At 41.5% G+C, this 13,167-nt stretch overlaps 1 long non-coding RNA gene across 1 annotated transcript; it reads right to left on the reverse strand.

Moving 5' to 3' along the window:
* Positions 1-7,886: 7,886 nt before the first annotated feature.
* On the reverse strand, positions 7,887-13,126 carry LOC106112101 (uncharacterized). Its single transcript, XR_008747616.1, has 3 exons — positions 12,987-13,126; positions 8,668-8,834; positions 7,887-8,080 (listed from the first exon to the last, which is right to left on the reverse strand). It is a non-coding gene; the product is annotated as an uncharacterized LOC106112101 (long non-coding RNA).
* Positions 13,127-13,167: the final 41 nt, after the last annotated feature.

Genomic DNA, 13,167 nt, shown 5'->3' on the forward strand with positions numbered 1-13,167 from the left:
TTTTATTTGTGAGAGTGTCATTGATAAAAATAATTTAAAGGTAAAAAATGGAAATAAAGTGTCTCTCCTGGTTAGCACTTTTTTTTATTGTGTATTATGTGATTAGTAGGGCCATCTCTCAAGCTACATTTGATACAGTGCTCCTGCATAAAAAAATTATTGGAATGAAATTGGCTGTTAATTGTTTCCAGGGAGCAGTTCAAAGCGTAAATTTAAGTAAGAAGACAGAAAATACATTATTGTATGTAATATGACTCATTCAGGCTTACTTTAATCACATGGTAACTTTTAAATATTGAGTATTCTAAAATATTTGCGTTTAAAGTGGCAAAAATTTGATTCCAGAGTCGAGAAATAAACGTGTCCCTTTTTTATTATTTTCTTGGAAAATATTATTACTGTGAAATTGTAATTTTCTAAAGTCATAGGCAGATTCCTAACACTTTGTGATATCCATTGATGATAGATCTAAAATCTGAGACAAATCCCCTCAGATGTCCCTTTTCTGATATTAGAAGGCTGACTAGCCTTTTTACGGTGGCATATTCTGCAAAAGAAGCAATTTCAGCTAGAGAATGTCTGAGTGCATGGGACTAGCATTCTCTGTCCCTATTAGTAAGAGGCCAAAATCCCCCATTTGAAAAGTTTATGTTATAAGAAATAGAGCTAGAGAATTTAAGCCACTGCTTAAATTAAATTAACCTTGGGTTTTGGCTGGATCTTTTTGTTTGCATGAAGAGGTTCCTTTCTGGATAATCTAGAAGTCTTTTATACAAAATACACCCTATCCACCTTAAAATTAACTTCATATGCAGTGAAAACTTGAAACAGCCATACAATTTTTTACATTTCAGCATAAGCTGTAGTAAAAAAGAAATCTGAAATCAGATGTTGACTTACTTAGGTATGCTCGGTGGAAAATTCTTAAGAACAGAGAATACTGATCCCAGTGGTAGAAACAGACTCGGACAGATACAAAGCTTTTGGCCAAATGAACAGCACAAGAAAAGATTCAGGATGGAGTCATGAAAATAGTTACCAGGTAAGAAGTGCAGCGCTGGCAGAACTGCCTGATTTAGTGATCAAATGAAGTAACGGCTTTTATTTTTAGTCCCAAATGAAGTACACTGTAGGGTGAACTGCATATGGGCAGGAGAATGGACAAAAGTGATTTTTACACCAGCAATTTAGTGTTAGCAAATTTTTAGTAGCGTCCGCTGTATTATTTGGGGGGGCGGTGGGGAGAGTCCTCATCTGTGAAAGTTTTAGGATACAAAAAAAATTTGGGAACTGGAATTGACAACACATAATGTATTAACTCCTTGTAGGAAACAGGACAATTTAAAAAATAAATCTTTGCATGAATAGTTCGCATAATTATTTATTCATTTATTTTTACTGTAACTGAATCTTTTAAATCTTTTATGTTCCGGGCTTTCTTTTGTAGTCGTGTTTGTTTTCTTTTAAGGCTGTGTGGGAAAAGGGTCTAAGTGAGCCTCAACACTTTCTAAAGGGGATGATGATCACCACTGGTGAGGATTTATCCTTGATAAATTCAGCAAGATCACTCTCGGTGAAACTGTGTTTTTCTCTGTGTGTGTGTGAATTCTGTTCCTATAGTCAACATTTTGAAAATTAATACTGTAAGCAGAAAAATACAGGTTTTGTGTTTTTAAAAAAATGCCAATTGCTGCACACTGGATTGTTAGAAATCTATTCCATGTACTGGATACATTACTCAATAATTCAGGCTAAATAACTAAAATGTTACTCCAAATTTTGTCTCATTTATCTCCTCTTTACGTCTGTAAAAGAAAATTTAACTATTGCATTTTTGTGATTCCCATAATTCTCTCAAGGATGCAGGCTTTCCTAGGTGCTGTACAAAAATGTGTGAGTTGAGAGGGAAGAAAAGAGGGGACATCTGTGGTGCACAGATAGAGCAAAAACTTATCCTTAGAATAAGCAAAATGACCAAACTAAAAAGAACAAAAAGTAGGCAGTGGTAAAACTAGACACTTGCCTTTTAGGCAGCTCATTCCTTCCTCCTATAATAGTGCGGTTAGGTGAAGTTTTACGTCATGAGCCATACTGGGAAGCACTATCATTGAATAAAACCATCCTTCCCAGCCTGGGGTTTTTTTTTTTGTTGTTGGTTGGGTTTTTGGGTTTTTTTTCCTTCTTTTTTCTTTACAAAAAGGTGAGGATGGGGCTTTTAAAACCCGGTTAAATAACAGCACCACAGGATGTGAAATCACTGGCTCATAAATTATAACTGCTTCAAGCACTGGTTGAGAGAGATCATGTGTCATAAGGTTGTCCAACATCTGGTTGAGAATTCTTACTAGCAAAGCATTTAATCAAATATTTGACTTAAAATGCATACGTTACTACCATTATTGAATAGGTATGTAATTCCTTTTTGAGACTAATGGCAACATATACCTTGGGCTTAAATTTATAGAAGTAAACATTTTTTTTTAAGATGTACGTGATGTCTCAGTACAGCTGGGACACTGCTGAGCCCCTCCTGGGACATGGCTGCAGCATAAGTGAAGGCTGGATTCTAACAGCTTGTTTCCTTTGATGGTTATTTGCTACCTTGAAATTGTGGCTTTCCCTTTTATTGAGAGAGGGTACCTTGGAGATGTGTGCACACCAGAACTTAAAATAGACTGTCCTACAAGGATATCTTGCATCCTAAGAGGCTTGGTGTTTCTGCTTCTCTGCAGTTTCTCACCACTGCTAAGTTTGGGGGATGAGCAGCAGTTAAATCTAGAATTTTTTAACTGATGAAATGCAGTTGTAACTCTAGAGAAGCATTTAAGAGTAGCTTGCTTTTAAAAGCCATTAGCAATACCGTTAAAGATAATGTTCTGAGTATTGAAGACACATTTTAGGGTGGTTTTGGTGTTTCAAAAGGTGCATGCTATTGAAATGGTGGTTCAAAACATCAGAAGTCAATTACAAGTCAGTCTGATGTGTGAGAATGAGTTGGCCTCAGCTCCCGTAGTGCAACAGCTATCTTCCTTCTGAACCTTGCTGGCTAAGCAAGGGCATTTATTCAAGAAATAATGTTCTCACAGAAAAAAATAGGAATGTACTGCTTGCTGTTTAGCAGCTAATTAAACATTTTTATGTGCAGCAGATGCTGTATGGCGTCAAACCCTCCCAACCTTTAAACTGTTTGTCGTGCTGCCAGTGGGTTGGTCCTTCCCTTTACAGGTGTTACTTTACTGTAGCGTTTGCCTGCAATCTGAACTGGCCGTGTTTGTCTTGCATGGCTGAAATACCCATTGCATATCTTGATTTGGCTTTATGAACTTTCTTTGTGTATAGTAATATAATGGGTCATTTCTTGCTCTTTGGAGAGAGTTTTGCAAATCCCAGTTTAATAGTTCCTAGTTTACTCCATCTGTTGATACATTGCCAGTGTTCAAGCCTGTGCAGTAAATCTTGGTGAGACCTAAGAAAGTCCTTCCTCATCATCCATATAGGCTGAAATCTTAAACTGTATTCTGTTCTGTAAATCATTTATCTCTGTGCTTTTTAAAAAGTGGCCTACCTTTCCCCTTGAGGCCATTGGTCTTGAATGTATTTGTTTTTTTGGCAGAGCGCCATGAATGAATCAGCCTAGAGCAGCTTGCAGTCTGAGCTCCTCTCTATTGTTAATGTAAAATACTTTATGCAGTGGTTACAACGTTTTGCTATGTAAAACTTTTAAGAGAAGAGAGATTGATTTCAGACTTGTTAGTTGCTTTTGAAGTTCCTCAGCAGTATGTGGAAATGATTTCTTACGGTCGTACAGCTGTAATCCACTAAAATGACTAGTGATTGTTGCACGGGAAGTTAGTACATGGGACTATGTTACTAACTCCTTGTCGTAATGAGGTGTGTTTGTTCTTTCACAAAAAACAGTCACTTTAGCTTTTCATTCTATTTGTAACTTTCCTGTTTATACCTTCCTGCTTGATTTCCATACTGCTTTATTGTTTTATTGTTTCCCTTCTTGACTTTCATTTTGTTCTTCAGACATCCCTCTTTTCTAGTTTGGCCGTTCCACCATGGATACTGTTTCATGCTCCATCCCCTTTTTTCCTGTCTAACAGTGCTTTCATTAAAGGCAACCACGCAGATGATTTATTTCTTGATGTCTTAAAAGGCTTCTTTGTAATGAAGAGCCTGGACCCAATCAAACTACTAAGGATTTCCGTAGGTGAGTCAGCAGCATGGGCCTAGCTGCTCTGAGGTCGACAGTGCCAGTGAAGTATGTAAGTAGCTCATGTTTCAGAGGGAATAAACTAGATGACACAGGATGAATGGAAAATCAAAATGTGACTGGATGCATATCCATAGATTCTGGTTTCCCCTTCTCTTTACAGTCCTTAATCTTGTTATTGTGTCCCTTTATTAACTTGCCGACTATTGTTCACAACCCATTTGGCTAGCAGCGTTATGTTTGGCTGCTCCTAAACTTAAGATTTGAGGAGTACATAAAACCGCACCACACAGGACACTGACTTCCTCCATCAACATAGGTAAGATTTGTTCTTTATTGCTTGCTCATTTCCCCTTTTTCCAAGTATTTGAGGCGTGAGTTCCTCCAGGTGGCTGGCTATGTGACCCTTCAAATACCGGCTGTATTGCACACACCTGACTTTGTTTCGACTGCAGAGCCTGTATTTCTCACCTGTGCTTCAGTGAGGTTTCTCTTTAGATTTGGTTGACCTTCAATGTCAGTGATTTGACTAACAGATGGAGAGTAACAGCTGCAGCCTTACCATAAACAAGGTGCCTCTAGGTAGGGTACAGCTGAACAAGCGTGATTGCTTTCTATTACTGAGCTGGACTTCGTAGTATCCCATAGCGTCCTGATGTTTGCCACAAGCACCTGTGCCAGCTTGGGAGGATAAAGATGGATACAGAGGACGGTATCCCTGCGTAGCTTAGGGAACTGAACTGTAAGGTCCATGTTCTTTAAATCAATTGAGGAGGTAATGCTAGAGCCTGTTCCAACTTGGGAAACTTCAGAATAAACATAGCACTTGGTGACTGTCCAGTAGAGGGGGATCCAAGCAGGGTGGTGACTCATGCCTTTTCCCAGCAATTAATTTAAAAATAGAATTTGAAATTGAAATATACTTTGAAGGTCAGAATGTCAGGGTCAGTGTGTGTCTGATAGTTTTTCATGGGTAAGGTGGTGACAGAGGACAAAGCATTCTTCATTTTCAGATTCACTTCTGCCAGCCATATATTCTGAATGCATAGAAAATGAATTTTATTTGTATTACTTAGTGCAGGAAAAAGACATGTTACCTTTGTATAGCCATTCTCTGGTATATTTTTTTGTTTGAGTGAACAGCTGCCCTGTAACGCTTGATACTGTGGTTTCATAAACTTTTGCAGTGACCTTATTTACCTGTGTTTCTAGATAAAAATCTGCAGCACAGTTGCCAACTGATCCTGAACTTAATGGCTGCTTTAGGGAGAGGCTGTAATCATTTTACTCTTGCATGTTTTAACCTCTTACTCAGACTTGTTAAATCAGAAATGTTAAGAAAGGGATTAAGTTTTAGTGCACGAACAGGAAGCTTCAGACTATACATTCTGAAATTATTCATGAAAACTCTAAATATTTCAGTTACATCTTTAATCTAATAACTTACTTGTCATTTTTGCTTTAAGAACCCAGCATCCTGCCAAAACCTTTTCATAAATGGTGGTGGATGGCTATTTTGACAGTTAGGCACTTCTTTTCCTGGGAAAATGAAGGTCATGCAGCCACAAAGACCAACATTCTAATCTGACTGAAACTTCATGTAAGTGCAATGGCTGTAGAGGGTTCTTTGTCGTTTTACATTTGAATAGAATTTGATTCTTAGGAGTTTGCAACCATAAGGGACTGTCTTTAAAAACAAAACAAACAAATAAATAAATAAATGGTCATAACACTGTCTTTTAGTTCCTTCACTGGCCTGTGTTGTACCATGAGACCTTCTTTGAAGGACTTGAGCCTGATGTTTAAAATGACTTCCCTACTCAATTAAACAAGCTAAGTAAATAGTTTAGTTAAGTATCTCATTTTGGCTTTATTGAATTAATTTGTATTACTTCTCTTACATCGAATCTGTCTAGCTTTATTGTATAACCGGTGAATTTGAACGGTTGTGTTCCCACACAGTGGATTATTTTTTTAATCTGTCTCCTGCCAAAGTTTCTCCAAACCTCCTATTTTAAAATTAGTGAAGCATGAGAAAGGGGCATTGAGTGTTTTTCTGGTTTTGTTTGTGGTTTTGGTTTTTTTCTTTTAATGTTGCCATCCTCAAGTTTTCTTGCTGTTATGCAGTGATGAAATGTCTGGCTGACTCCCCGTACAAGACAATAGTGAGAGCCAAGAAGTTAGTAGTATCTTAGAATGCTTCAAGAAGTGCTGCAGGAGTGATACAAAGCAGCCTACCAGTGTCTCTCATGATGCTGTTGCAGTGCTTCAGCATTACAGTCTGGGACAAGGCTTTTTGAAACTAGATTATTTTTACAATAAAATCTAGCCAATCTCTTCCTGCCACCCCCATTGCCTCCAAAGTCTGGCATTGGGGCATACATCCTACAAGATCAGATTGTGCACATTCTACACACTCACTACTAACTCTGACCCTGCGTCCTTGGATTAGAAATTTGCCAAGTAGAAGGCTTGAGTCTGTAGCACTTTGTACAAACTCACATTCAAACTGTCAGACAACGGTGGATGATGAAACTACATCACTGTGCTTTAAATTCCTATGACGTTTTAAAGTGGATTATATTTAAAGGTTGTACTTGCATAGGTGTTTTTAAAGTACCTGTTTCCTTCTGCTTTACTTTTTGTTGTTTAAAGAATGTCTTCTCTGTTCCTTGTCTAGTTAATTTGTGCCTAATTTCAGCAAAATTCTCTTTCCCATGTAGAATTGAAAATGAGTATGTTATTTGTATTAAAAACAACAGGAAAAAAACCAAAACAAACTCAAACCCTTCTACCCTCCTGAGTTCAGGACTCAAATGATCTGATGGCTGGCGGATGTTCCCCTTGTATTTGCGCAGCTGCCTCAGTAGTGTCTTCCAGCCCCGTCTCAATCCCTGAGGGACTGCAGGCAGCAAGGCTGCACCGGTGTCACCTGCAGCCTTCTGCAAGCCACTCAGCAACCACAGCGGTTACAGCACATCTGGAAACCTGAGGAGAAAGCCCACTTGTTCTGGTGAGGTAACAGACCTTAGTCGAGAAATCGCTAGTCAGTAGGAATTTCAAGTCCTCAATAATTACCAGGGTCACAGTGTACAAGCTATGGAGTTGGCACATAGAAACACTATTAAAGTTGGTGCGAGTATTTTCGTCCGACAGATGGGACTAAACTTGATTCTTCCAGTGTGATTTCCCTGATGCTCCTTTGAGCTGACAGTTGGGGATGTTTAAGAGGGCTTTAGACAGTCTTCTGGTGTCCAGTTGCTTTAGGCAGGCATATTACTTTTGTCCAGTGACCTACTGCTGGTGTCTTTGGTTTAGAAGAAATTCTGGTGACTGAACAACCTTTTCTTGCAACCTTGAAATGTATGTAAATTATCTAATTTACAATGAGTTACTATGTAAACTCTTAAAACAATCTTGCATCTAATCATGAACTGCAACCTGTTCATGACTTTAATGATTCCAGTTGCACTAAAGTTTTTCTTGTCTTATGTGAAAGTTAGGATACAAATCTAGTAGGGAGTTAAATCTATTATATGCATAAATGTACTGCACAGGAAGAGGGGAAGAATCAGAAATACATTACTCTGAATATATACCTTTGTGTATCACTGATGATACTGACCTTTCTTTTATGCTGAATTTGCCAACCAGAGTTTTGCTGTGAACCAGTTGGGGTCATTTTATTGGTGTTTGACAAAACTTCAACAAATTAAAACCAGTGAGTTATGGCCAAAGAGTGCTTTTAATTTGTTAAACTGATACTCTGTTTTTCTTCTTTTTTTTTCCTCCCCCCATCCCCCGCTATCTTGTCTGTCTTCATCTTATGGGAACATCCATAGGGTGGAATCTTCCTCTTCTCTAGAACAAAGCAAGCAAAAAGTACCTGTGGTTAAATGTTCTGAAAGAACAGAGTTAATGGTGTTCATATTTCTGTTTGACTCTGAAAGTATCTCATTGTTTGCTTGAAGATTATGCTGCTGTTATGACCCTGCTCCAACTGAAATTATACTGTCTCTTTTAATCTTCCTTTGGATGATGGTGCAGACAATTATGAAGAGGGCAAGCTTTGTCTTGAAGCAGGTAATAAATAACCATCTCCATCAACTTAAAGTTTGGATCAACTTGTCTGTCTGGAATTACTGCAATTTAACACATTATGGTCTAATGAAATAATAAACTATATTCAAAAAAATTTAAAAGTGCCTTTTTAAATCTTATGTGCTACAGTGTTTTGAATTTGAGTCTGGTTTTATATAAGATAGCTTTGAGGTGCAGTGCAAATGAATTTAGGTTTTTGCAGGGGAGACTTTTAGATTCAGAGTTTAGCAGTGTTAGCATTGAAAAAAGATGTTTGCTGGTGTAAAAATTAACCTATTTTATTAAAAGAAGATGTGGATAGATGGGAGGCGTGCATTATAATTGTACTGACAGAAGCCATGACATACCTTATTAAGCCTGTGACCAATAATGGTGTTCTGTGATAGCTTTGGAAGAAGTGTTTGCTTCTGGCACAAACTCGGTCATCTTTGTGCAGAGTTTAGTGTATCTTGGGCTTCTCTTCAGGCAACTTCGTGCCTTCCTGTCTGTTGTAACAGAAGTACCTGTGTTGCTCCTGTTTGAAAAACAAAAGTGAGATTGCAGTAAGAAATTGGAATAACTCTTATGAATTCTTCTTCTACATGCAGTGAATGCCAGCTGGCAAATTACTTCCTCAAATGGGCACCTAAAGGAAAAAGACCATCTCCTTTGTAGCTTCACACTTGTATTGTAGATCGGAGTAACACACGGCATGTGCCCCCTGCTGCTAGGTTTACAAGCTGAAATCACTTGAAAATACTTTAACAAAACAAGTTTGAGTCCCTTTCCCTATGGAGTATCCACCTCTAGTTAACACTGAAGTCTTTCACAATAGTAAGGCGTATCACTGCTGCAGCCCACATGTAGGGAGATAACTTGCCCAAGGCATTTTTAACCAACATTATAGTGGAAATGTTTTATTTTCTTGGTTGGTCATGGAACAGATGTCAGGCTTAATTTCAATAATAATTACAAGATTAATGGTTGAGTAGGGTCTGTAGAACTGGACCATCAGATCTCCCTATAGACTGCAACTGCACTTGACAGAATACCTTTTTTTATCCCCTTTGCTTTCAGGTCCTTTGCTTCCTCTATATTTAAGAAAAAAATAAATCGTAAAACAAGTTGTGCAACAGTGGTAACTGTTCAAAGCAATTAATCACAATATGCCCAGAAATGACCTAGCAGCTTTTGTTGCTCATGAAATATTGGTGTCTTTCCGTGAAACTGTGCTGACGCATTGTTCTACATAAACCATGTGCAGTGGGCCCAGAGGATGTGGGCTGTTATGCAGATTCAGGGTAGCAAAATCTTTGCTCAGCAAGCATCCTGCACAGCAGGAAAGTGGGGAGACGTTGCTGATGCTGCCGCAGCCGAGATGCACAGTCATTCACAATTGTGACTCCCTTGTGCATTGGTTAAATCTTCTGTTGCATTGGCTATGCTGTATGCGGAATGTCACTAATTTTTCAGGGATTAGTATATACGTGGCGCAGGAGTGGCTACCCGAGTCTGTCCCAGGATTTAAATCGTACCTTAGGTGCTCTGCTTGGGTGCCTGAGTTTGGGCTGAGGCACTACTTTTGTTTCAGTTCAGGTACAAACCCTCAACTATCTCGGTCAGTTTTTGTGTTTGAGCAAATTGTGTTTTTGCTGGTGTCAGTGTCAGCAAAGAGCCTTTGACATAATTCACTTATAAAGTGCACGCAAAAAGAAAACCAAATTTTAACACCCAAGCAAACCAAAATATGGTTCATCAAACAAGATTGGTTTTGCTTTACTAATTTGTGAATTTGCCTTTTGAACAGCTTGGCTAAGCATTAGCATCTGTTGAGTTCAGCAGCTTCAACAAGGTTTTCTTATGGTGCGTTAGCTGTTAAGATTTGTTTTCAAAGATTTCCAGTGTTTGACAACTTGCATTTTTTTTTTTTTTTTCCAACAAACATTGACACCTAATTTCAGTGGGAAAGTCTGTCTGTACTGGCAGTGTTTGCCCAGGAATGCACAGGGTCATCGATTCCAGAAAGCTGATGTTGGCTCCGACTCTTTAGATGTTTAATAAATATCCTGTTCCAAAACTTTTGCTGGGAGCTGTAATGGCTTATCCAAAGGATCAAAAGCTGTTTTGACCTTTCCTTTTTCAAGCTCCTCCTTGTCCCAGGAGCTCTGTGTCTTTAAACAAAGAAACCGTTCCTACCTCTTCCCCTCCAGCTGTTATAAACAGGAGTGGTATACGTTTTTCTTGAAGATACATATTAAAAAGCTTTGTAATTAGTCTGCAGCAGTTGATTCCAGTGGTATGTACCAATGTCAATTTCAGATATTTTCTCAGTGCCTGTGGCTTTGTTTTCCACATTTCATAGGATTTTTCATGTTCTTCTTTTTCCCTCCCCTCAAATAATTTTTACATTACTATTTTGACAACCATTTTTCCAACTATTAGATCATCAAACTCCTGTTCTGCTTGCTGGGAATGAGAATATTTTCCAGTAGTCTATTAGTACAATATCAACTTAAAAAAATAGAAAACCCCCTAGCATATATTGTTATAAATTTCATCGATGAAGAGTTTAAGAAATATATAAAATAATGTTTATGGTTGTTACTAGACTATATGCCTTTCATTTTTTTAGCAACTGAGATCTTTCTACTAGATGTGCTAAGTGCATTGAGTCTAAATCTGGGTTTCATTTAGTGTTTGGAATGTGTTTTTGGCTTCCCTCTGATGGCCCTGAGATCTCATGACCTGTCCTTGCAAGGATATGAAAATACTTGAATATCAGTTATTCTTGCACGATTTGGATAGATTTTTAAATCGGAACTGGACAGCACAGACCCTTCGTGGACTCGGAATCTTTCAAGGAATTGAGATACAGGGCGTGTTGGTTCATCCCTGGCCGTTCCCTTCCGTGCAGCCTCCCACGCCACTTGGCCGGGCTGCTGCTTTGGCTGCTCCTCTGGGTAAATGTGGGAGCTGTGCTGTCTCCAATACTCCATACATAAATCCCAGTTTCAGGATCTAACGTAAACCTTGCCGTGTCTTGGTACTTCTTTTTTTCCTTGAGGAAACGCAGACAGTTGTGCTGCCATTTATATACTGGGGCATTTGTTACATTAGCCTATACGTCTGTCACATGGAGAGGTAGGAGGAATGCCAGGAGCAGAACGCGGCTGAGACGCTTTGTATTTCTGTTGCCCTGTGCTCTTTTCGGGTTCCACTGCAGAGCTGCAACCCTAAGGCTTTTCGTGGCAGGGCTGAGGTTCACGTGCCATCCCAGTCTTTCCCTTTGCAATGGCCTCCCAAGAACTGCCTGCAGCAACCTCAGTTCCTCGGGGCTTTTGTAGAGGTAAAGCGGAGCTTTATGGGACCCGAATCTCTAAAGGTGACTGATGTTCAGTGCGAACAGCACAGTGCGGTGCTTGCCTCTCTCTTTCTTCCTCTGTAACGAATGCACTGGCTGAGATGCCTGCTGCAGAGAACGGCATTGCCACCTTCTGCGGGCACTGGTAGAGCCTTAGCTCGGCTTCTGGGAAGGGGCTCATTCACGCGCACAAGCTGTCTGATGGTTTAATTTCATGAAATTACTCAAAGCGGGCATTTTAGCAAGAGATGCTCCTAAATTGCTCGAGTCTTGAACAAAACAACTTGGAAGGCAGCTGCAAAGCACTGGGAATGGGCGGGAGGTGCCGGTATTCCAGTGGGAATTGCACCAGGCGCTGGGGTCGGCTTTCGGGGGCAGGTGCATGTGGCGCTTCTCGCAGTAAGCTGGTTTTGAGGGCCTGGGTTGTTGCGGTGATTGGCAAACCTTTAGCCTTGTAGGTGTAAACGGGCGCTCCATCCTCTGGAACTGGGAGCGTGGGAGCGCTTTGCTGACCACAGCGATGGCTCGGCATCGGTTCTACAGGAGCCTGGCTTCTGGCAGCTTGCTCGAGTGGGAGCGCAAGATGGGATGCACTGCAGGAGCGCGGGCAGTAAGCAGGACAGAAGGAAAATGCCGGATCTGCACCAACGGAAGTGTACTGCGGGCATCAGCCCCAGCCCCCCTGCAGCATGTGGCCTGGCCGCAGCGCTGGCTTTCCATCGCTTGTGCCTGTATTTTTAATGCTGCCTGTATTTTAATTGTGCGTGTAAGCCAGCCCGCTCCCCGCACGCGGAACGAGGCTGCCTTTTCACCGGGACAGCATGCAGGGTGTCGCTGCTGGCAGAAGCCACTTTGTTCGCAGGGGAGGCGTTACTGCGGTGGCCCTGGACTTCTAGAAAAGATTTGCAAGGTCTGCTTCTGTTCCCGGCCAGGGGGCAGCGGCTGTCCTGCGGTTCGGTTTTCCTGTGGCGGTGGGGCGCACCCGCAGACATGCACCAGCTGGCACACATACACACACACACACAGAGACCCAGACCGACACACAGACACGCACACTCACTCACGCACACACACTCACTCACGCACACACACTCACGCAGACGCTCACGCAGACACACTCACGCAGACACGCACAGACACATGCACAGACGCAGCCGCAGAGACACGCACGCAGACACGCACAGACCCACCCCGCCCCCGCCCGGGGCAGCCCCGGCCCCGCTCCCCCCCGCCCCCGCTGCCGGGTCGCGCTCTGGGCGCGGGGCGGGGCAGCCCCAGCTCCGCTCCCCCCCCCCCCCCCGGCCGCCGGCGCCGCGCTCTCCCTACCTGCGAGGATGTGATGTCAGCGCTCATTACCCTAATTATGCTGAGCTCATAGCCGGGCCCGGCCAATGCGGCCGCCCCGCTCTCCCCACCTGCTAGGAGGAGAATTCCATCATTCCTGGGATTCCTCCCCGGGCCGTGCAGCGAGCGGCGCCGGGGCCAGCGGCGCCGGGGCTCGCCGCGC

This window comes from Falco peregrinus, chromosome 5 (genome assembly GCF_023634155.1).
Source record: "Falco peregrinus isolate bFalPer1 chromosome 5, bFalPer1.pri, whole genome shotgun sequence".
Lineage (NCBI taxonomy): Eukaryota > Metazoa > Chordata > Aves > Falconiformes > Falconidae > Falco > Falco peregrinus.